Source organism: Paramormyrops kingsleyae, chromosome 17 (genome assembly GCF_048594095.1).
Source record: "Paramormyrops kingsleyae isolate MSU_618 chromosome 17, PKINGS_0.4, whole genome shotgun sequence".
Classification (NCBI taxonomy): Eukaryota; Metazoa; Chordata; class Actinopteri; order Osteoglossiformes; family Mormyridae; genus Paramormyrops; species Paramormyrops kingsleyae.
Window position 1 is genome coordinate 7,361,047 of NC_132813.1, and position 24,286 is coordinate 7,385,332.

Consider the following 24,286-nt stretch of genomic DNA (forward strand, 5'->3'; position numbering starts at 1 on the left):
AAGCTGGGAATCTACTTCGCAATCTACACTCAGAACTTGCCGTGAAGGTTCAGTGATGTTTATATCTAGTAATTAAGCATGGCCACGGAGGGTATTTCTGATATACCAGCACAAGCGTCTGCTAGGCAAATAAACATAAAATGTAAATGTCTGGCTTCGTCCCTGGTGTTCATGAAACCCCCACAATTTAAGTGGTATGATTGGGGAATAAGGGAACATGATGAGGGAGCACCAAGTCCTGTAAAATGGACTCGTGTTTCACTATATGGCCATGCAGAACAATCATTTAGCCTAATAACTCCCAGAAGATGTCCAACAGAACGGCCGTCTCCAAAACTACAAACATCCAGAAAAAGGCGGGAATTATATCCCCGATATTATAATCAGACCATAATACAGATGTTCCTCTACTTACGAACGAGTTACATTCCGAATGGACGTTCATAACTTGAAATGTTCATATGTTGTTATTCACCATTATTTTAAGGGTATACACAAGTACAACGAACTAGGATGCTGGGAGTACGAGCGCTACGGAGTAGCAGCCAGAAGTCGTACTAGGCGGGATTGGCGCTGAAAAAAAAATTGATGTTGCGGACAGGAAACGGGAGCCCAATGAACACAATTTGGACTTACGGTCCTCTTCGTTCGTATGTCTGAAAGTTCGTAAGTAGAGGAATCTGTGCTGCTTTTTTTCCCCCCCATTGCTCAGGGGTCTAGATTTTATGGTCCTTGCCTCAGGTTGTGTGCCTTAATGCACCGGCCTTGAATACAAGCGGTTTCTGTATAGCAGACCTGCCATAAATACCAGCTCACAATATAGAGTTTATACTGAGACTGGGTCACAGAGGTGCTGATTCAGTTTTGTGGTCATTTCTGAGGTCGTACTTGTTTGTGGTGATCAACAACTGCCCTGTTAAGTGTCCATCTCCCTCCCTGTCGGCGAGCTGCGACTTGCGACTGCCGTTCCTCTACGCCAGAGCAGTTTGTCTGTGGTTGGCACGTGCCTTATCCCCCTTGGAACATTAAATGTTTTTTTTTTTGTGACCCATGCACCTGCAATTCGAGTCCTTACCTTCTGGCCTCTCTGGAACTCCAGCAGTAGCTTGCGAAACTCACTTGTTAATGGACGGACCTCTTTTATAGGTAACGCGTAATGCTAATTGGCATTTAACCTAATATGACCCACCTGGAGCTGTGCTTAGGATTCTAATTTAGTTACTTCAAAATAGAGGCCCTTTCCTCACTGTGCTTCTGTTATTTAGTGACCCTTGACATTACCTAACAACCAAATGGTCATTTAAAAAATAATACATTTTGAATTGTGAAGGTGGCTCTGTAAATAGCCTTTGCCTGTTCAAGTTTATAATTTTCAAGTGTGAAATGACTTTCTGGAGTGAAATAAATTCATACTGCATGCCCTTGCATTTCCATTTCAGTGGGCCTGCCTCAAAATATTATAAATTGTGTCAATTCATGTCAGCTGAACATCGACGCATTTTAAAACCAAACAGCTAATAAATGTGTCCCTAAAACTCAGACTCTATCACAGCTACAAAACTCATACCAAAATCATCGTCTCTGACAAAAGTTCTAATGTTCTGCAAACACGCAGCGTTTTTAATTGTTGTTCCATTTGCCGCGGTTTTTGGCCCGGCCGGTCTGACAAGGTAGCAGGAATCGTTCACGCTGTTAGAAAGCTTGTTCCAAGTGACCAGCTACACTCGCTTCGGAGCCCCAGTGGGATCACGCCACGGGTGAACTCCCCTTCCAGGATGCGAGACTGTCCTTATAATGAGGGAGGTGATTGCGAGGTACCGCGGTCTTGCGGATCTGTCTGAAGAAGTGTCAGGGTAAGCATCCGGCAAGCATGATTACATCTACAGGGCTGCAGGTTCGAATGCCACCTCCTCCGTTGCTTGTAGAGTTTGCTTGTTCTCAGTCTGTCGTGTGGGTTTCCTCCCGTAGTCCAACGACATGAAGCTCAGCTAATTGTTCACGTGTGCATGTATGTGCCCTGCAATGGAACGGCACAGCAACTAGAATGAATGGGACCACACTGCAGCCAATGGCTTATGAACAATAAAAGGTTTATGTGGGTTGACATGAGCGCAGATATGGCATCGTGACTAGATAATACCTCCATAAATTACTACTTATACACTCAGTGGCCATTTTATTAGGTACACCTGCTTGATAATGCAAACAGGCTGCCTCTCCAAACAGCACACCATGTGACAGCAACTGCATACACACAGCAGAGGGTCAAGATGTCCAGTTAGAGTGTGACTAAGCAAAATATAGGTTGAAGATGCGTGATCTAAGTTATTTTAAACATGGTATAATTGTTGGTGCCAGACACGGTATTTCCAGCTTCTTAGAAATGGCCACACTGCAGTGTCTAGAATTTACAGAGAACGATACAATAAACAAAAACACATCAAGCCGGCGACAGTTCTGTGGGTGAAAACACCTTGTTAATGAGAGAGGTCAGGAGAGAATGGCCAGACTCGTTAAAGTTACCAGGAAGGCCAGAAGTGCAGAAATAACAGCTCGGCTACTCTTTAAAAAAAAAACAAAAAAAAAATCTTGCGATCTATATGTCATACTGCGATTCATGCAAGCAATTTGCATGTGTTGTTCTGCTCACGAAAACAAATAAACAAACAAATAAATAAATAAAGGAAATAAAAACAGAAAGACAGAGTCTCCTCGCATGCAATACCAAATTCCAGCAATTGTTAGCATTACATCGTGCCCACAAAGCACGCCATGCAATCCTCGCAGCTAATGGAGGATCTCGCGCTAACAGGCTGTTCTTGACATTATCTTTTGGTTTGACGCCCACCAGTACTAACCTGCACATACCGCCACTGCACAAACCAGCAGCACCAAACACAGACGCAAGCTCTGCTAACTCTTCAAATCGGTCAGCACTACAAACGCTGCGATGTTTATCGCTTCGGCCACCGCGCTGAATGTGACGGGACCCTTAGATGATCAGGATCAGAAATATGTATGCATGGTTTCAGAAGTGTGTCAATGCACATGGAAGCTTGGAACTTCTGCCTAGAAATAATTATTTTTGCCACAAGTTTGGAGCGCAGTCCCAGGGTGAAAATGATGTCCTTGTGGAAACAGATGAGTTATCTTCTAAAGGGAAAACATCAAATGAAATAATCATACTACCCCATGACCATTACTCAGCACCTGCCTCTGGTTAAGACACAACCTCCCACCTACATCGGCAACGGCTTCCTCCTGTCTCGCCTTAGGACACACATCCACTCTTTCACCTGTAAAAACTGCTGTAAAAACAAATCTTCTTCTGTCCTCTGCCTTTTTTCCCTCTTGGAGTTCTGGTGTAATGAGGCACATCCCCTCACGGCGTGATCTCAGGATTTAGAAGTTTACTGCTTTTGGGAGTTTGTAAGTACCTCTCCTTCCTCTCCAACTGGGCAGCGTGGAGTCCGCTGTCAACGCAGTCAAAGACCATAGACAGCGCCATACCGTGTAAACATCGGCCGTATCCAAAGCCGCACCTTCGCATTAATAAATAAAGCCAACAAATAAACTTCCCAGAAAGGGGATGGAAAAAAATGGAATGACGACCGAAGGAAAAAAAAAAAAAGATACATACAGAAGGCGGTGAATTGTGCGAGATAAGCGCATAATTCATCTGCTGCGCTGGCATTGCGTAAACATTTTTTATTTATTTTTTTAATCGACCTGCTGTCAGGATACCTGTGATTGAAAACATATTAACGACCAACACCTGGAATAAGTCAATGACCATGCTGTTTATTTTTACCTCTGATTTCGGCGAAGGCCAGCACTGGCAGCGGACTACGGAGAATAAAACTCAGAGAGATTTTTGAGGGTTTTAAAAGTGATCTTGTGCGTGTGTGTGCGTGTGTGTGCGTGCACGAGGGAATACAGGGGAGCAGAAACATGTGCTTTACACGGCCTGGCTCGAGCTGTTCCGCACGTGTGGAGGCGCACTCGTTCGGTGCTGTTTTTCCTCTGTGAGAGGAGTAGCAGAGGTAGTCAGGCAGGCGGGGGGCGGGGGCTGGCAGGGGGGGGGGGGCTGGCCGCGGGGCTGCGTTACACGCGCAGAGGAGAGTCAGCGGGTTCATAGCAATTACTCAAACATATGACAAGGCTCATGACTCACACACTTTGCCGCGTGTTGCGGACTGTATATCAGACTTGTCTCTCACTTATACTCCAGTTACAGAAGCTTTTTTACTCTCAATACCCCCACCCCCCCCCGCCCATCAACCTCTACTGACCCCTACACAATCTCCGCTCCTATCAACCCCTAATTTAGACCGGGGCTGTTTTGGAAACCTGCAAAAGCTCTCCTGCCCCTTTCACTCCAACAATAATATAGAAGAACTAACCTTCAATTATCAGGAATGAGGTTTTTTAATTTTTTCCCCCCTTTTGTTAATGCATTTTACAGGAAGAACAAGTCTACGTCCGCCGTGATGCATTCTTTACAGTCAGCTGCCTTAAATGTCCTTTTTTTCCCTTTCACAACTGTTTAAAGTTGCTTAAGAGCCAACGGCACTGACAGAAACATCCCAGAGAAATAATCGGACATTGCCAGAACATGCAGCAGTAAAGAAAATAAATAAATTAAAACAGCATTTCCTCTTAACTGAGGAGATTATTTAGGACGACCTGTATGATTCGGTATGTTTCTGCCTTGCTACACTGGGCATGGTTACGAAGGTGTGATGCATTTGATCAAACTCGGAAAAAAGATCAAACCAACTACATGAAATGCTGAAAGCTTTGATGTGTTCAGTGGCTTATGATACCATATCTTGATCATTTGAAAAAACTATTTGGCAATCCACATTATTCGTTCCCGCCCCCCTCTTATTTTGTAATACTACTTAAGGACAGGGTAGCACTAAGAATACTAGGATTTGTTCCTGATATGGGTCAAATGTTTCTGATTAATTTCTGTCACATTACGAATTGCCCTACAGCAAGAAAACAATGCGTTTAAAGTTCCAATATAGTTATGAGAAGTTCAGGAACTTTTCTTTGGCCAACGGTGTCGACGTAACTTAAGAATGACATTAAAATCCTTCCTGTGTTTGTTCAAAAGCCCCCCCCCCCCCCCCCCCCCATGTTCCTGTGCCCCCCTAGCACCGCTTATATCTGGAGTGACAGGGTGCTGTTTTGTCATGTATGCTTTTATACGCCTAATCTCATCACTCTTCCCGCTTGAAAACATATAGCGTTGGCTCATAATGCACTTTGTGATCTAATGGAGGATCTCTGAACTGCATTCTTCGCCGGGAAAGTGAAACGTCCAAGGTTGTTTTTACACGGGCCGCTAATCCTCATCACAAGCCTATACAACTAGTTACTGCAGCTCTTGGGAATGAAGCATAATCACAGATAAAGCAGTTTTTATTCTCAGAAAGCTCACCGTGGGGGGGGTTAAGGAGTTGTCTTTGGCTCGGGGCCAATTTCAAGCAAGCGGGGGCCTCACCACTAATTTAACATTGCCTTGAGCAATCACGGGAACAAAAGGACAGGTTCAACGGGCAAAATCGATGAGACGGGCCCTGAAAGCGCTCACCTTCGTTCCACAGCTGCCTGAACGCTAGCCGGCATTCTCAGACCATCACATCCACCACGGTGAAATCATCTAGCGGCTGTAGTGAAAATAAACCCCATTCCAAACCGAGGAATTCAAGCGGATATTGGTGGGATTATTGATCATGCAGTGTCTCTCCCTACAGAATCTTCTTACGTTCTTATACAGTACTCATGTGATTTCTTTTCTTTTCTTTTTTTATTAAATGGTCGTGTGGTCAGTAATCATCACACGGACTAAGGAAGGAGGATGCCGTCAAAATGGCGCGCTGTCTGCTCGTGATAGCCTGGCTCCGGTTCACTTTTCCAGAGATAAAACTGTCAGTCAGACAGAAAAGCCCTCTTTGAACTGATGCATCGCTAACTCTCCAGTTTTACGCAGCTCCCTATGTAGGAGGGTGAATCGACTTCCAGGGCTCAAGGGTGTTCGAATTCTATATTTCATAACCAAAAAAAAAAACTTTTGTTTCAGTGCTCTGTGTTCCTCTCTTTTCTTGCCGGTTTGAGAGGTTGTTATGCAGGGGCCATAGGCGAGGGCGCAGTGGAGACCAGCACCTACCCCTGCATGAAGGGGACCTAGACTGAACCCCTTAGTTAAACACTAGCAGATCCTGGTACGCCTGCATGAAGGGGACCTAGACTGAACCACTTAGTTAAACACTAGCAGAGCCTGGCTGGGAATGGGGCCAAAAGAATGACTTTGTTTGACCCCAGCTGTCAATCAATCCCGCAGGCTCACGCCAGACTAAACACTGACACTATTTTAGAGGGCCCTGGCGGGCGCAGCTGCTGGCTCTGAGGGCGGCGACCGGGGACGAGGAGAGGCCCCCACAGGGGGTGGGAAGAGAGGACAGGGGACATCAGGAGACAGGGTAACAGATTGCAGGACCATTGGTGAAAGTTTGGTAGCCATTGTGTATAAAATGTTACATTACAGAAAGGGTCAACATAAGCCGTATCATCATCATCATCCTCACATAACCTTTTTTCCCCCCAAAGAGTCACGAAAAACTAACATTCTGAAACTCAATAGCTGCTACTGATCCTGTTCTTTTCTAAACCCGACCTTCCCAGTTGATATGTTCTTGGTATTGATATTACAAGAAAGAAAAGTTCCATACTCAGGCCCTAACTAATTCCAAATCCATACTCCTGTTGACTGAACACTTAATTCAGGATAATATTCGGATGACTGGCAGTTCACAAAAGTTCTGCCACACCATGCTTGGTCACAGAGACATGTTGGGTACAAAGAGCAGCCACATTCATAAGTTTCAAACTAAACATGACTGACAAACATTTAGAGGAATTCAAAATAAAAACAGTGCTTGCTAGTGATGGTAATTGAACATTAACATTGGAGCACCCAATAGCCGATGCAGCCAACCTCAGCTACACTGCAGTCTCCTCTTGCAGGAAAGCTCGTGAATCCATTCCCAAAATCTGTGAAAAGCAGTATTAAGTGTGACCCACTGCACTACTATACTGAACCACTTTTTCCTAAAGGAACAAAACCACTGCATGCGGCTTTTAATGGGGCCTATTATGCTCATTTTCGCTGTTCATAATTACGTTTTTTGGGGTCTATTAGAAAAGATTTACATGCTTCAAAGTTCCAAAAACATAATTTTCTCATACTGTACATCTCCAATCACTCTATGGGCGTTACAGCTTTAAGCCTCACCCCTTGTGCTCTTATTGGTCAGCTTTCCTGATTGGTCAGCTTGCCCTACACATTCTGCCCTGTCTTTCAGTCTGCAGAAAGATCCTTGCAGGTAGATGGCCAATAAGGATTGTATTATAAGGTGACCTCACCATGTCACAGAAGTAAGGGTTGGAATTCCAACCATGTGTTTCAGATAGATTAGATTAGAGTGCTTTCTGTGGTGAGAGTTACTCAATTCGGCATGTTCTTTGGGTCTTAAGACTGTTTACATGCACAAAAAGCTATATAACACAATAAAAGGAAAGGAAAGGAAAAAATGGAAAAACATAATAAGGCCCCTTTAATGATTATTGCATTTCCTATGCTTGTCCCTATACCTAAATGTAAAACATTTGAATATTCGAGTTCTCTACGACCTTGTTTACAGCATGCCTCATGCACTCCCAGACCATTCCCAATGGTAACATCTAACGTCCTCATTACATTTTACTGAAAATAATACCAGCAATAGAAAAAAAGAACACAACATTTCAGACCAACAGGTTTCGATTTTCTGAGGATCAGATCAGGCGAGGCTTCAATCCAAACCATTATCTACACGTGTTGATATCATCAGTCGATGGTCCTAGTGTCCAGCCATGGAGTGAGCTAGCCTACCATATGGAATACTTCACCCACGAGCAAGCTGAAAACGACCCCAAACCATCCCCCCACCCCAAATAATTATTCCAAGCTATTTTCACCCTGCATACAAATCACACGCAATTACAGTTTTCCTTTGTGATTACAGCAACACATGTTGATGCCTATATCCAAATGGCAGCCCCCCACCCCCCACCCCCACAGCTGTGTGTGCCGTGATAATGCGGTCCGACCAACACTGCAAAACCCGATGCCAGGCGTTCCCCGCAAGCCACTGCAATAAAGGTCAATGCAATTATATTTACATGTTTCTGCTTATAGAATCAACTTAACATTTTGGTCACTTATACAGCTCCATATTTTAGAGGAATGACCCAGAACAAGCACCACAGCCAGGCGTACATATAGATGGGCGCCCCCTTCAGATTAACGCCACACAGTGCATCACCGCCACACAATCGCCTGGAATAAATTACTGCAATAAATTACAAATTCCAAATAACCCGTTTTGAAAAAACAAATATAACCTGTGCATGATAACATTAAGCGCTCCACGGAGATCAATAATTGTTGCATTGCATAATGCTTGGGACAGCATTCTCTTAATTGAGTTGGGCTTTTTTTAAATGAATTCAAATGACATTTCAGTTTAATTACTGTTTCTCAGATACGTCGGTAGACCAGCCAGAAATGAACTGGCATTCTTGGGAAGAAAGAAAGAAAAAAAAAAGACATTTGCAGAACCTTTATAAATGTGAAGTCAGTCTGAATTAGAGCAAGATGAAAACCAAATCGTAGAATCTGCAAATCAGACCTGGCTTTCCTTGTTACCAGAAGCCGATTTCTGCTAGTATACAAGTCAGATTAATCGACTTAACAGTGAAGCAGTATAAAGCACAAAACAATATATTTTACTTTCAAAGTTCCCATGTTTAAATTGGCACAAGCTGGTGATACGTGAGCTGATTTAACCTCATTGCAGATGCACTTCAGTGCATTTAGATTTGCATAGGAGAAGATTAGAATAATGTAAAAAATAATAACTACAAAAATTCTATTTCGGGTGTGTCCTTCCCAGCCAAGCCTGGTGCCAAAGCCCTTATTTAAGATGAAAGGACCTTAAATAAACTTTAAGGTAGGGAAGGATGCTGTTTATCATCTCTCCACAACACTGATGACTCCTTAAATTCTGCGGTACGGCTCTTATTTTCTAAGTCAAGTCAAGTAATTAACGTCATCTATCATGGCTTGTGCTTCTGCTGACGGGGCGAGTAAGCGTTTCCATTATAATGCAATCGCTCTGCACGTTTACTGCACACTCCCTTCCTTTAGTGGTTCAAATCGCCCATACAACCAGAGCAGCAGGAAATGAATAACAAATGCACAGCACACCATGAAATTATCTGAATTAGTCAAAAATAAAGCCTTACGAAAAAAAAAGACATTTGCCCTAATCTTTCAGTCTTAGGAGACATGAATAATCATATGCAGCTAGCAAACAGTAGCTGTCATGTTTAAAAATTCTAAAATTACTCACTCCTCTCCCCTAAAGATGTCCTTCAGACATCAAAAGCCGGTGCTTCAGTATTTCAAACACGAGACCCCCCCCCCCTCCCCCCCACGCCTTCCAATCCCCTCCACCCACGTCTTGCCGTGGATAAGCCAGCACCTGCTTTTCCAAACACCTCCCCTGGTACCTTCTCCCGCACTACTGGGAATATCACATGTCACTATCCACCCCCCCCCTCCACGATTACTGCCGTGTGTGATCTGGAAGCTGTTCCACGTATCCACACTCTTCCTGCCACATCATGTAAGTGGCGTCGTAGACGGTGTCATTTCACATGACAACAGAGTCACGCGGATAATTCACAATGATGCCAATTTTCACTCCTTGCGAGCGGTTCAGCTAAACTGTGACAAAGCGATTGTAATTTACAATACTTTTCCTCTGAAACATAATAGCTCATTACGATGGAAGCATGCATATTTATTTGAGATTTAAATACAGATACAAATCTGTGACAAAACTCTCCCAGTCAATCTATGATGCATCAAAAACCAACCAAAGGGACCAAGTTTGCTAACATTTAACTGGGAACAAAGAAACATCTTCCATTTGCATTTTAAATTAATCAACTCTTTTCAAAAATGCTGCAATAAATTAGCTATCCAGCTGCATATTTACAAATGTACTCAAAACATTTTGAGAAGTAAGAAAACGTATCTCACGGGAAAAGTCATTTTGCATTGCAAAAATGTTAGAGAGTGGGGTATTACTGCACTTTGCAGTTATTTTGAGAGTGACCTCTACACAATGTTAAATAACACTCGAGACGACACGTACACACTTTTTATTTTTAAATCAATTAACTAAAGTACTTCACTTTAACACAAACTGCAGGTCTCCCAGATATAATAAAGAAATAAAGATTTAAAACCAGTTAATGAACCTCATCCTCCATCTCAGTTTTGTTTGGTCATCAAGCCAAAACAAGTAAAATGAAATATAATACATCAAAGGATGCAAAATGTAAATTATAAAGCGAGATGAAGAAAAATAAGACACACATTTCTATAAAACCACAAACAAAGGCTTCAGGGAGAGTCCAGATAAATATTTTATTTGTATAAATGCTTTAACTTGTCTATTGGTAATCTGATCTGTATGTATCTCATTCCAGAATACCCAAGTACCCAAGGCATAAGCACTCAATAAAAATGTTTTAGAATATTCCTTACATACAGAAAACATAATATACAATTACACATCACTGTAAGCCATAATGTAAGTCCTATGTACCATTTTCACCTGTCGTTATTTTAATAGATGTGTTTGTAGTTTGTGACTATCATGTACCAATTCCAAAATGTGGCATCCAAATACAAATAATTTCACCAAGAATAAAACTTACAGATGGAATAACGTTTTGCGGGTCATGTTTTCTTGGAGAAACCTTCACGCGTAAAATTCATGGGGTGACATTCAAATGAGTACCACACTGGAAAGACCAGTCTGCTTGTTTTCACAATTTTAAGAGCATATTAAATATAATGACTGAACTCGCTTTATGACTAAGACTGTGGTTAAACTGCTTAAAGGATGTCACGTTACTGTCGAACGGCAGGCTTTGATCATGACAGTCACATACGTTGCAACAAGTGCAGCAATAAATGCGAGCTTCAGAAAATCTTAACTGTGCATCTACTTTGAATTTGAATTCCTTTAACAAATGAACAGCATGCACTCTATTCCAAGACAGGAAAACAGACAATATTGCCATATATAATTTTCAATTTACTCCATACATATACATGAATCACTCTCACATAACATTTTGCAAACTATTATTCTCAGAAAATTTAATTTACTGATCAATTCATTCTGGCAGCAATAGATGACATCTGAAATATGCGCGTCTGTTTCAGGAGGTTTTAGAGAAACACAAACAGTAAAGAAAGAGGTCTGGCAATGACAATTACTATGTATTATTTTGGTTAAGCTAATATTTCAGGATTAAACGATTTCAGGCCAAGACCAACAAAGCACAGCGGAGAGACGTGGTTAAAATGCATATTATGACGGATTGTGTTTTTTTAACAAAACCGACGGCGCTGATCTTAGGGGCCTCGAGTGGCTTGCAGCAGCGTTTGAGGCTACGCCTTCCATGAGACGATGGCGGCTGCCTGCTAAAGGCCACACGGGGCAGAACAATAAATCATTTCTCGGCACAAAAATTCAACAATATACAACAGACTCTGAAAATGCCCTGCTATAACAGAACATATAAAATCGCCAAAAATCACCGAAACGATTTAAACATAATGTTCCTACTGAGGCAGACGCCCTATCAAAGGTTAGTGAAAAGTTGTGAAAGTAATTGTTCTACTAAATAAAATATTACCTTATGTAAAGATTAAGGTTAGGGAATTTTAACATTTGAAACTTTTTAATCCCTAAAGAGCTAATTCTGTAGATGCTCACATTCCCATCTGGAAACTAAACGTTTTGTATCCTGGTTTTGGATAAAAGGGTGATGGTTCATTCCTTCTAGCCAAGTGAGGACCACAGACCATTCTGTGTCAGCCCGTGTTTTTTTTTTTTTTTATTATTATTGAAGGTTCTGGGGCTCAGGTGGAGACTCGGGGCCTCTCTCACTCCGAGGTGGTGGGGCGGCCAAGGACGCGGCGTGATGCCCATGCGAATGAGGGCCGATGTGAAAACTAGGAAGACAGGCAACATCAAGGGGGTGTTCGTGGCGATACTGCTCCCCGCCAGAGCAATGTGCCAAAATGTGGAACTTCACCTGTGTCAGCCATGCATGGAGAAGGCCAACCCCCCCCACCCCCCCCACCAAACTTCTCAGACATACACTGCTTCATTTTCACATCAATAAACACCCCCCCCCCAATATAGACCTATAAAAATTCCTCTCTAAAACGGGATACCTGAATATTATCCATTATTCCAGGAACATTCCCTTGTGGGGGAAAAGTGTATCTCTGGGCTACAGATTAGAGAGGACTTCTGGTTCTCAGTCTGTGACAGGAATAGCCAGTTCAGTCGTGTTTTTACCCAGCAGATGGCAGTGGCACCAGCAAATGTAGAATCGGTCAATAAACAATAGAGCAGGGCATTAAATGCCATTAACAGGGTTACTGGTCTGGTGACAGCACTTGGCGACATGGTGGCAGCCTAAGCTGTGACAAGTTATCCGAGGGGCCATGTCTGAAAAACGTCCACGCCCTCGTCATCCATCCCACCGAAGTCCGTTATCTGTAACGCATGGCGTGACAAATAATGATTTTTAACAAAATGGATGGTGATGAAAGCGTTATTGTTACAGGAACCAAGCGCCTGGGAGCCATTTCTTCCTAGCCCCCCCCTCAGGACACAGCAAACCTGTGCATAAATCACTCGGGATCACAGAAATGTCACCTCAAAGTCAAAATGCCATTTAGTGTTTGCATTATTGCACCTGTGCAATCATCTATAAAAATAGATTTAAAAAATAAACATGGTGACAAGTGGTTTAATTGTGCCACAAATAAATATAAATAATTACTAATCTATGTGTGTTTTTATTACTTTGCAGTTAATATGCAAGTTGCTTTATAATGCTAATGAACTTTGTTAAGTACACAGATTCACCCATCATGAAATCCTCTACTTTAGGACAAACTTATTGTGGTTGCTTTGGGAAAGAAAAAGCCTAAAGTCTTATTTTGCCATCACTTTGGCGAGAGCGACAGTGTTCAGGTTCTGGACTGTAAATCTCCTGCTATGCTGAACAGGCTTCCTTGCTTTGTTCTTTTTGAAAGTCTGTTCCATAACAAACGCGCTTTTGGCAAAGACGCCGCTGGGGTCTATGGAGTACAAACAGAAAGTTTAATGCTGCCCCAATCTCAGCCCTACTTGCTCCCTCCAGTCTGTCCTTGCTTGCCCTTGAGCCACACAACTTCCTGGCTGAAGAACCCAGCTCAGACACACTACTAATCAGCAAGTCACTTGTGGCACAGATATTCTTCCCCCGCTGCGCTAAGGCTTAGGGGCCCTCGAACGAATAGCGCCAGGTATCCCTCCGCGCCATGCTCCTTCCAAACCAACCACAAAGTAGTTCAGCCAGAGTACAGTCAACGGACAAGAATCAGGATGTAGCTATGTGAATATGATGGGCTAGTTGGACAACCTTCTGTAACAGCCCAAGCTGCGCGGTAGAGGACCACGGGAATGGTCTACAGAAACGCAGATGTGAACGTCTACCATGGCACAGGAAATGAGAAAAGCAGATTTTGTGGCCAGGAAAGGCAGGCACTAAGGGGTCTTACGACGAGCTGTGTTTCTGATCATGCTGCAAGGGTTTAGCAACAATCAAGCCCAGACCTCTGGAACAGGGGCAATCCAGGACTCTGGGAACATAAAATTGATTGCAAATATACACTCACCAAACACGGCTGTGTGACGGCTGGGGTTAAACGGGGACAGCCTCCGTCTTCGCCCTGAAATAAAGTGGACAAATTAGATAATAATGACTCAACTATGTTAATAACATGTAAGCAAAAAAGTATATGGTTAATAAACAACTGCACTCACTGGACAGTTTAATATTTTATTTTAAATCCATAAGGCCTGTAATTCAGCATAACCACAGTGCGGCTGTTGTTCCAAACGTGAAGCATATTGTTCTAAAAATAAAATTTATACTAGAGTTATAACTCTTGGTTATGTGTATGCAAAGTCACGGATATTTCATTTCAGTCTAAAATGGAAGCTGGACAAGAAACCGCAGTGTGGCTTAAATGATTCTTGGTTCTATCCCCGTAACAAGCCACAGATCCTCAAACTGGAGGAAGGTTGCAAGTGTGAATGGACTGCGACTGTGAAAAGGTCATGAAGGTCGAGTCACATGAAAACACGACGATGATACCGCAATGACATTTTAGCGCTGGAGATGCAGATGACAGTCCACCCTCAAGTGGCCAGATGGAAATTCCAGTCATAGAGCAATCACACCTTGCCTGGGGAGTGATTCCCACAACATCTCCAGCATCGATAAAGCTTGAAGAGATTCGACGAGGAGCCTTCAGGTCTCAACAGGCTCACCTGCTGTCGTCGAGCTACAACTAGGCTGTTTCGGTTCCAGACCATCACTTGGGATTTTCCGGTATCATCAGCCCAGCCACGGCTCCCCACATCTGACGATGCTGGGGGATGATGGAGGCGGCAGCAGGCCCCGTGGCCTACTTCTGTAGCAAATTAATTCACCATGAAAACCGCCTTGGTGATCGGCTCACCGCACCCCACCACGGCAAACATCACTGTGGTAAACCTGATTTTTACATCGCACATCCGCCAGCCACGGGAGACCGGGTCAACCACGTGACGCAACTGCCCACGTCCACATGGGGAGGTAATCAAAGCTGCATGTCTCGGAAACGAGACTTAACGAGACTCGTCTTTTGATTTATACCATGTGCACCCCCTATCACATAAAACCTTTTTTGTCTGTATGCTGTAACGTAGACCTTTGGGAACATTACGTGTATAGCTTTACATAGATGGTATGACCATAAAAGCCTCAGTTGACTTGACATGAATTAAGAACGTTTGCTTCATACTGGCCCTTCATACATGCATAGAGAAGATACCGAGGAACAAGAACAAAACGACGTACGGACACCTACGTAAAACCTCAAAGACAAAAAGATCTTGAAATGTTTCCAACATATGGCAGTTACAGAAGGATGTTCACCGAAGCTAAATATACGTATAAAACGCGTTCAAGCGTGCAAATGGTGCAATCCACGTCTGCTGGAAACGTTACAGAAGTTCTTTTCAGCCCAAAGTCAGGCAGATATACAGCCCACTGAATACGTCCTTGTACGTACCTCTTTGGGAAATGCGCAAGATCTTTAAAATTATTTGTTCAGTACATTTGGACACCTTTGTTCCCTGATAGAAGCCAGTAATAACTCTGTGATTATGACACCGAACACTGGTGTTGCTGGGTAGTATGGAAAAAATAGATCTAAAAGTAGATTGAACACCGTGAATTAATATTGTTGTACAAGAAGTATTATTATATCATTTTCAACATGCGCTACCATGTGACAAAGAAGAAAAACCTCACTAAAAGCAAGCAGAGATACTTAACGAACGAGAACAATTATCACTGCCTTCCTTGCATCGAGATTAATCGCGGATCATATTTCAGCGAGCCCAGTGCTGGTGCTGGACAGACAATGTAACGTTCTCGTTAACTTTCAGTGTTAATTACCCCCTGCCTTTCCTGCTGCTCGAGCTCAAAGGAAGCGGCTGCTGAACTGGGAGGCAAACATCTGACTTCCATCGTTAAGTCGGAAGGCGATGCCAACACTGCAGGCGCGGCAACCACCTGACTAACCAGGTCAACTTCCGGCTCTGGAACAATGACACGCGTTTCTCTTTAAAGGCATCACTCCTTGTCAGGGTATGTGGGACTGTGCCACAGGCCAGAGATGCAGATTATAATAAAAGCGAACAGGAACTAGGACAGCTGAGATTATGGCCGCCCAGCACGGCCGTGCAGCCCTCCCGCTGTGCTGCATGCTCCTCACTCCCATTGTTGACCATTAACCCGTTAAATCCCACATAAGAGGCCACTGAGCAGAGTGTCACTTACACCCGGGGGGTGTTGTGACTGCCCTTTGTTTGGAACAATGGCTTTAAAAGGGGTTAGCTATCAGTGGCAACTCGCCCCCCCCCCTCCCCATTCACCAACCACCAAGTCATTCCTCTTCCCTGCTTCCTCAGGGGATTCGTGGATTCCCAGCCTCAACGTCACTTATCTTAAACAAACATGCAAACAATACATGCATCAAAGCTACGAGACCAGCAGGCAGTGAAGCCCCCAAGACAGTCTTTTTGACTGGGTTTTGGTGATGGGGAGGCAATTCCAGCAGGAAAACCGCTGTTGTACCCTTGAACATGATCATATACATTCATGTCGTTTAGCAGACGGTTTTGTCCTAAGTGCCATACAAGTGTGAGTATAGGAGTATGTGTGAGTACTACAGCAGCAAAAGCTACTCATCTTCCAAAAATTAAACAACCTCAAGAAAAATTTCAATGATGAAAAGTGCAACATTCAGGCAACATAGAGAGGCATCATATTTCCATAAACCAAGTACAAAACATGATATTTCACATTTAAACTGTTTACTAATAACAAATCATCGGGGTGATTTTCTGGTATCCTATAACGTCAACGAAAGCTATGCTTCAAGTTACGATGCAAACTCCATCTCAGCGCCACAGATCCCATGAGTTTAGCTTCTACGGGTTATGGAGTTCGTCTTATTGCAGTCTGCAGATAAACAAGGACCAATATCGCAATTATCAGAGCAGCATCTCTGATGATTAATGACCAGAGAGACTGTAATGAAAGTCCTGGGAGGGATGGCGCTTATGTCATAAAAACAGCTGACAATACGAAGGAATCAGCAAAGCCAATAACAGGCAACAGTCCCGCATGCGGTTACGTAAAGGAACGCACGTCCTTTGCAGCGGGGTAACCTCTCCTGAATCCCCCTTGTTTGCATAAAAAAAGAAAATCAGAGATTAATTAAAAACAGATAAAGGGTCATTTGGACAATCCCAACTGCAGAGGTGAGCCCAACTCAGTCGGGATAATACTTCCGCTACTGTGACGTGGCCAGACAGGCAACACACAAGCACACAGACGACATTCCCAGCCGAGCAGAGCCTGCACCGCCACGCAGAGAGGGGGAGGGAGCGCTCTCACGTCTCCTCGGTCAGAGCGACTGCCAAGCAGTATCTATGCTGGGGTCAGTTTCCTTACCTCCTTCAACAGCAGCCATGGAGAATGAGGCAATGGGGTCACCGGGTCCACGGCTACATTCAAAACAGCTCGTTTCCTGCCTGAAAACGGCTATTCACGAACAATCAAAGCTCCCACCCCCCACGCCATTATGTAAAATAAAAGTTTTATGTAAGCTTCAATGTAATTTAATCTATGCTAAATTTCCACAAAAATGCCTTTAATAGATATAAGATGGCATAGGATAAAATATGGTTGGTTTGTTTGTTTAAGCATTCCGTTTAACAACAGGAATTAATCATATAATCTTTTATTTTTAATTATTCATTGTGCGCTGTCTGCTTGGGCTGCAGCCCAGACAAACCCTGTCTGTAACCCAGGCAAATCCGTCTGAAGATATTGTTAGGAAACGCGCTGTGTCCGGCTTTATCGGGTACATGATACGCCATTTCTGTACACCCCAAAGAAACCCCCGCAACCAAACAAAACCTATGCTATTAACATATTCTCTTCTCTGACAGTATCCCTTAATTTTAAGTGATTCAATTATCATCAGTTTCCGCCTGGTAGATTGCACAGTCGTTGACATTTTTACGCAAAGCTATGCTTTAATATAAAGATTTCCCAGCCTGTGATGTTATTCATGTGCAGGTGGGGTGGACCTGGTATCGGGGCAGAAAGTGGCAGCACGGGAGGCTTTTTCATACTTCGCAAATCCCTTTAACTGCGGAAGATAGAGAAACGCGAAGTTTAAAAGCGGCCGGTCGCGTCCCGTCAATGCGCGTCTGCAGGCCGGGGTAAGGCTTTCCTGACTGCCTTTACCTGCCTTTACCGCAGATGAAGTCGCACCTCCGTGCTCAGTGTAGTTTCCCCCCCTTCTCAAGACCAGCACGTCTTTGGCACAAACTTCCTTTGAGCCCGATACATAAACAGCGAATTCTTCATGCTACAATCGTTTCAACTGCAAGTGGTCTTTAATCAAGGCTATTTATGTATTAAAAATTATTATATTATCAGTTGACAGCAAGACAGTCAGACGTGACCTACCATATGCTCTATAACACTATCAATTACAACTATCTAGATTAAGTGCATACGTAGCCTATGTAAAAATGTGGCAACTATTCTTCTATTCAGATTATACAATCAACTCGGTTTTGTTTAGCTCTTTATTTGGCCACGCCGAAGGAATAAAATAAAGCAGTATTCCATCTGCTGCACATTGTTAATTGTCTATTAAAGGTGTCTGTAAATACGGATTGCGTGTCCGTCGGCGACTGCACACAAGTTCGCGTACCTAGGGACCGACATAAGTCGAGGAAAGTCAATTTTAAAAGTCATGGATTTATCGTAAATTCTGAGATCTATCAGTCCTAACAGTTGTAATTGAACTCGAATATCTTTTTAAAAATAAGATAAAGAAAGATGTCTCATGTAAGTAGGCTTATTTCTTTACTCCTGATCCGGGTCAAGTACGTCTGGAAGGTGCTGTGTTGGGTAAATCTAGAACAGGTGCATTTTTTAAAAGGAGAGCACTGGAACGTTTTCGCACGTTACTGATTCCGGTCTTTTCATTCGTTCCCCAGCTTATATGCGACTACACGTGATTTTTGCCGAGCCACTCTTCCCCCCACCCCGATGGAGAGCCCTCTTTGCTTAATCCTTTTTGGCTCTAGTCCAAAGTTTGAGGATTTCCCTCCCATAACTCCGTGGGGGAGAGGGGAAAAGGAGACGGCTACAAGAATATGCTTACGCCTTAGCCTGAAACAGGTTTCATCGCCTTTACATACAACTGCTACATTCAGGTCTACCGCCCACTGGAACTAATGTATTTAAAAGCTAGTTGGCAAGTAAAAGACCACGAATTACGGAATGTGACAAATGCTGCTAAATAAGGGTGTGAAAAAATGTCAATAAAGGATTAAACGGGACAAAGAAATCCCTTTGCAATAAATGTAATTAATTATGTGGAGAAGCCTTCAATATTTTCTACTAAAAAATAAAGCAAAAAAAAAAATATATCTTCCATTTTAATTCCTGAAAATGCATTAAACGTATATAATGAAAATGTATTTTTATCAGCGAGGTAAAAAGAAGAGCCTTATTTTACTGACAAAGGCCTGTAGTTTCCTTCTTAACTAGGTTTATTTTGCATCAGAGATCCTAAAATCTGCATATCACTGTCAATTACAGGCTGCATATTTAAAACAGGAACTATGATTGAGAGAACTGAAACTGGCCTATTTGATCTGCATTCTGCGCCTTCTATGTGCACACAACAAACAGGGAACGGCACCAAAAATCAACGCTCAGGAAAAGACTCAAATAATTACAACCCAAAATACACATGGTACTTCACAGAGCCTCCCTCTGCAAGGCATTTGCAATATATGGGTAACGAATATTAAAGGAATTAATTAACGAATGAACAAACAGACAGACAACAAAATAAATAAGATTATTTAAAAAGGCAACTCTGATGTGGAGCATGAGATTCTCAAGTGCTGTGGATCACTACACTAGAAATTGAATCAGACACTGGACAGAAATCCCTCACTATATATAAAACTATCATTTAGCACATCACAAGTACGCGACCACTACTACGGTATAGAGACACAATACGCGTTTATGAGCGCTTGTTTACACACACAGACACGCCTGTAATATGACCTCATTATATATTGTTTTTGTGCTTTGTTCTTATATACTGGCCACGAGATTTACAGATCCAGCTATTTCTATTTACGAGAGAAACTCTTAACACATTTGTATTACCACCTTTTTTTTTGTCCTGGATATCCACTGGCTGTGAATATTAAGCTTTGTATTTGCAGCCCCCCAGATCCCCCCCCCCATTGCATTATTTTAGCTTTAATGTTTTTATTTGTATTAATCCAGCCTTGGCCTTTCAGCAGGTGTACTCAGCCAAAGCCTTTCCCACGATCCCAGTGCAAATATGCTGCTCCTTCCTCTGGCCTATAAGGCGGCCATCTGTGAGCTTATTGTGAGTCTGGGAGGGACCCTTTCAGCCTCAGAGACAAACTCAACATTCCAAAACAACAAAAAAAAAAAACCCTTTACTAAAACAGAACGCCCACCTCGACGATAACAAACACTGCCTTTCAGTATTTCAAAACGCATCTCTTTTTTTTTTTTAGGATGGCAACATACACGTGTCGAAATGACAGGGCTGATCGCGGTTATGATGATTCAGGATTTTCAGAAATTAAAAACAAGCTGCATATGAAAGGCAAGATCATATACCTCATAATACAATAATTCCTTTTAATTACCTTACTGAGACTACAAAACAGGTTCAGATTTCTTTTAATATGGATAAAATTAGATTTATTTTGTCACACTTTTAAGCGATCCTCTGGTGAGAATAATATTTTACTTTCTAGCCTGATAATACCTTAAAAGAAAACTAAGCCATATATAATGTTTTATCAGAATAAAGACATTAAAAACATTAGGGAAGTAAAGCAATGTAAGACTAAAATTCAGGGGAAAAAGTAGCAGCACAGTACGTGGTTGTATGAGAAAATGTTCCCTTTACCATACCAAGGGTGAGAAAAGAGCTCATTTTTGAGATCAAAAAAGCAAAGCATTAAATCTTTTCAGAGATTTCCTGTCCATTTTAATGCCTTGTTAGAAATTTATGCTTTTAGTGGAAATAATAAAAGAAAAAGAAAACATAGACAGAAAGATGTTCTGGGCGCTGCAAATGCATTACTCTCGTGCTCTGTTGGAGTTACAATAAGATTACAGCGCTGTAAGCGAGGCAGAGCCCTAATTGAAAAGACAATCTAACTGAGGCAAATTTTAACAATAGGGTCTTTGGCCCCATCACATAAACCTTGACCCCTATCCTGCCAGAATACAACCTTTTAGAGAGCATGTTTCTTTATGGGGGGGGGGGGGGGTCGCGACGGACATCTACAAAAAAAATAAAATAAGCACAATGATCACACAGCGAAAAAAAAAAAAACTTATTCTGAAATAACAGACCTAGGCTTCACAAGCATCATGTGACGCCAACCCTTCCCCTCTCTCCCCGCCTTTCTCTTCTCCCTCCCGCAAACAGCCATCTGCTAACGTTTCGTTTCACTCTGAAAGGACCGGTCCGCCAATGTGGATATCGTCTCGGGCTGCCTCCGCTCAAGATGCATGACACTGCTCGGACCAGAGCCTGAGAACGGATCCTCCTGAATAGCAAGGTCTTCATGCTCGGCCTGTAACCATAGAAGCAGATGCCTGGTCTCGCTGGCCTCCTTACCTCCCAGCAGTCATAGGCTGCTCCCCATTGTGACGAGGGTACGCCTCGATCTGTCTTCGTCGTGACCGAACTTGCCTCGCCTTCAAAGGGAGTGATCCGGCAGGTCACTGGTCTAGACTCGTTTGCATGGTCCGGGGAGCAGGCTTAAGGTAACCCTTGCTCCCTGAGAGCCCCGCCACCAGCCGCGAGACTGCAGACTGCGGGGGACACCGGAGATCTGTATTTGAAAAGAAGCCCGTCCGATTTTACCATTGTGCCTTTTCACTCATCGATCGAATGAATATCGAACCTTCTGTCGGTGCATGTGTGAACCAGATAGCTTAGCAAGCATTTTTCTGTTCAAACCTGTGTTGTGAGCCAAATGTCTCTCTCTCTCTTTCCCCCTCTCCCTCTCGCACGTCTACTTTTTTTTTTTTTTTTTGTCTTTTGGCATTTTTCATCATCTTCTCAATTGATAACTTTGTCTAACTTTAATTTGAGCTTGGAAGCGCAGGTGTACTATGCATTTTAAAAGTTTCCATTTATCATTAATTTCTGCTTGAAATATGGAATCTTGCAATTTTTGATTTACAGAGGATATGCTTGATTTCGGATGGAAGTGATTTCAAGGATATTGTTTAATTGTCGATATTCAAACAAATGAAATATGGAATTACAGAAATAAAACTAAAAAGTTAAGTACAATAAATTTTAGTTTAGTATTTCAATGCATAAAATTTTAAATTTTCATATAAAAATTTTAATTAATTTTTTTCACACTAATGAATCAGACGTATATAAGTTAAGTTTTCTTTTCTTTTGTTTAATTTTAATTTGAAATTTATATTCACTTTTCACAACTTCACATTTTTGTTTTTAGGAATTTGTACTTTTCCCCTAAAGGTGAGTCTTTTGTAAATTGTAAATAATTCAATTGCATGCAAGTTTTCTGGGGGAAAAAAAGAGAGTATAATACATATATTGTTATGCAAATATATTTTAGAATAATTTTTAAAAGCATTTTGCTGTTTTCCTGAAAGAAAAAAATAAAATGTTCAGATATATCTATAAAACATATTAGTGATATAGCATGCAGACAATATTAAAAGCTATGCTGCTTCCTATATTAGTTTCTTAATTTTCATATACTATTAGCATAAATAAATACTGATGTGAACATTTCAGCAGTGCTGTAATTAACAGTAGACATATCTGTTGGCAAGGAGTACGACTGCAAAAGATTCAAATGTTTAACATTAGATGTTGACACCTGTCTGAGACAGAAAATATTGAAATAATTAAAAAGTTGTGTTTTAAGTATTATATGACTTTAAATTTTATATTTACAGATTGTTGAAAAAGTCATTAATAAGGTCATAACTTTGAACAGAAACAAAATCTCCAGTTATTAAACTGTAAAACTAATGTAAAATAATTACCAGGTAGCTAACAATTTACAAAATCTACTGAATTTTTTTTTTTATAAAAACACTGTATAATAAAGTAAATGAAGAAGAATTTTGAATCAATGAAAATAAAGTAAACTGACTGCATATTCATATATTCCTAACTGCAATCCTTACATCTGGGTTTTTTTGCTTGCTATGAAATACCTGATTTTTTTCATTCTGGAGGGAAATTAAAAGTACCAGAGGGTTAACATACCCCACTCAAGCCCCGTTGCTATGGTTCTGTCCAAAAGGAGGGAGGGAGGACAAAACAAGAAGGAAAAAAGAAAAAAAAAATCAAACAAATTCAAAGGCAACGGACGAAAAGAACCAGTGGAGTGAAAAGACCAAGTTGTTGTTCACACGATCAAGAGAAACATTGTACTGCTCAGATACGCGACACGACAGAACTGCTCACCAGTGAACTTCCAGGAATCTTAGTTTTTAGTTAAAACTTGAGAAAAAAAAGAGCTTTATCAAAAAAAACCTGCAAAATACGATGCATGAATAACTGTACATTTTGCTTTTACAAATCACTACTCACAGCTAAACAAAAAAGCAAACTTCAAACATTTACAAAGACAAAAAAATGAGGAAAATGGTTTTTCAAAAAGCAAATGACTTAATAAAAAATAGTGACAACTACTGCCTTGTTTTATATATTTGTTGATCTGAAGCAAGTATTTCAAAGCCAATGGTCACATGAAGCTTAATGAATTCTCTTGAGTAGTACCTAATGTCCAGTGCAAGCTGATATTTTGTACCCTATAGCAAAAATTACACAAACACTTTTTACTTAATTTTTTATTAAGTATGGTGCATATTATTACGCCTATGATCAAATATGTGTGTTACTGGAGCACTTTAAAATGGAAACATCATGTGAACACACACACACACACACACACACACACACACAGAATTAAAACAATAAGCACACACGATATGACAATATTTAATCCTAAAATGCATGTTTATTTCCAATAAATATTACTTAAATATGTTTAAAAAACAAATTTCATTGCTTTTAGTTCTTATTAAAACATCATGCTTTATCTACAGTTATCATTTTAAATGTAACATTTTGTTTTAAATTGTAAAGATTCTAAATGGAATTCCAAATCTATAAATGACTAAATATATATTTATTTTAAACATAATATTGAAAAATAAACAATGTGAGAATTTCAAGTTAATTATTAGAACATTTATACAGAACAGCAATTAATATTAATCTGAAATATCTGTGGTTTGAAGATTTTGTTCAAATAATACAGACTGGTTGACCCTTAGAGAAATAAGCAATACTAGCCAGTTTATGTTACCTATA

At 41.5% G+C, this 24,286-nt stretch overlaps 1 protein-coding gene across 2 annotated transcripts in view; it reads right to left on the reverse strand.

Annotated features, from left to right (window-relative positions):
* The window catches only part of LOC111856401 (ubiquitin carboxyl-terminal hydrolase 25-like), a 102,943-nt gene that overhangs the window by 18,825 nt on the left and 59,832 nt on the right, over window positions 1-24,286 (reverse strand). For both annotated transcript variants that reach the window (XM_023836329.2, XM_023836333.2), the window contains one exon: window positions 13,874-13,927. The gene's annotated coding sequence lies outside the window, so the exon portion shown is untranslated. The remainder of the gene's footprint in view (window positions 1-13,873; window positions 13,928-24,286) is intronic.